This window comes from Emydura macquarii, unplaced genomic scaffold, assembly GCF_026122565.2.
Source record: "Emydura macquarii macquarii isolate MOO-44397 ecotype Brisbane River unplaced genomic scaffold, CSIRO-AGI_Emac_v2 contig_3113, whole genome shotgun sequence".
Taxonomy (NCBI): Eukaryota; Metazoa; Chordata; order Testudines; family Chelidae; genus Emydura; species Emydura macquarii.
In genome coordinates, this window is record NW_027133250.1 from 52,936 (window position 1) to 55,000 (window position 2,065).

Here is a 2,065-nt window from a genome sequence, read left to right on the forward strand (position 1 = left end):
CAAAAGAGAAGAATGAGGGGGATTTGATAGCAGCCTTTAACTACCTGAAAGGGGATTCCAGGGAGGATGGGGCTAGGCTGTTCTCGGTGGTGGCGGATGACAGAACAAGGAGCAACGGTCTCAAGTTGCAGTGGGGGAGATCTAGATTGGACATTAGGAAAAAGTTTTTCACTAGGAGGGTGGTGAAGCATTGGAATGGGTTACCTAGGGAAGTGTGGAATCTCCATCTTTAGAGATTTTTAAGCTGAGGCTTGACAAAGCCCTGGCTGGGATGATATAGCTGAGGTTAGTCCTGCTTTGAGCAGAGGGTTGGACTAGATGACCTCCTGAGGTCCCTTCCAACTCTAATATTCTATGATTCTATGATCTGGTGCACAGAGACAAAAAGGGAGAGACACTGGCAGGGCTCTTCAATACATGGATGATCACAGGTATCATTCCAGATACCATCAAGAAATGCATATCCCTATTAATTCCAAAAAGAATGCATCCAGAGGCGCTGAAAGATATAGGGAATTGGAAACCTCTCATCATTGGATCCATAGTGCTGCGGCTTTTTTCCCCGAATACTAACAAACAAAGGTATGCCCAATTAATGGAAGACAAAGGGGGTTTATAGCAGCACCTGGCTGCTCGGAAAATCTTAAGACCCTCCATATATTAATCAAACATGCCAAGAAAAACAAAAAGGCCCTGGGAGTTGTGTTTGTGGACATTGCTAAAGCTTTTGATTCAGTTTCACACGCGCACATCATGTGGACGTTGCGAGAAAGAGGCCTTGATCAACATCATTGATGACTCCTACCGGAATGTCTATACCCGAATGGAGGCAGGGAAAGAGCTCACCCCGCCCACTGCAATTAAAGTTGGCATAAAACAAGTAGATCCCATGTCACCACTGCTATTCAACGTGGCATTCGATCCATTGCTCACAATGCTTGAAAAGACCGGAAAGAGATTCTCGTGCGGGACGAAGAAAATAACTACTCTTGCTTTTGCTGACGACTTAGTCCTACTAAGTGACTCATGGGAAGGCATGAATGAAAATATTAATATCCTAGAATCCTTCTGCAGGACTATCCGGCCTGAAGGTACGAGCCAAAAAGTGCCACGAATTTTTCCTGAGCCCAACACATGATTCCTATACCATCAATAATTGTGAAGCTTGGAAAATCCGAGAAATACCTTGGGGTCAGAGTTGATCCCTGGATTGGGTTCTCTAAACCAGCCTTAACTCACAAGCTTACTACCTGGCTGGAAAGAATCACCAATGCCCCGTCAAACCCTCCCAGAAGCTGGAAATATTGAACACCTTCACAAGTCCAAGATTATGATACTTGGCTGACCACAATGACTGTAAAAAGACGATGCTATCATCCCTCAATGATGGCATCAGGAGGGCTGTCAAGGAGTGGCTACACCTACCTGCCGACATGAGCAATGGACTTATTTATGCTAGCACGAGGAGTGGCGGCCTAGGCGTAATTAAACTTGCTAGCCTTGTTCCATCAGTCCAGACGTAGCGAGTATACTGTATTGCACACTCCACAGATGAAGTGACAAGAAATATTGCATGGGAAAGTAACATCGATGAGGAGTTTGAGAAGCTGTGGCTAGCTGCAGGGGGAAGTAAAGAAGGATTGCCTGTGATAACACATCCAATAATGCAGTTGAGAGAGACCAGAATATCTCAGCACGTCCTGGAAACACTAAATGAATGGGAAAAACCAACTCCCAAAGCCATATATCCGATCCCATGCAACTGGAGAGAGGCTGAATTCTCCCACTGGAGAAAATTACCATGCCAGGACAGTGGCATTGATCATAGAATCATAGAATCATAGAATATTAGAGTTGGAAGGAACCTCAGAGGTCATCTAGTCCAACCCCCTGCTCAAAGCAGGACTAACCTCAGCTATATCATCCCAACCAGGGCTTTGTCAAGCCTCAGCTTAAAAACCTCTAAGGATGGAGATTCCACCACCTCCCTAGGTAACCCATTCCAATGCTTCACCACCCTCCTAGTGAAAAACTTTTTCCTAATGTCCAACCTAGACCTCCCGCC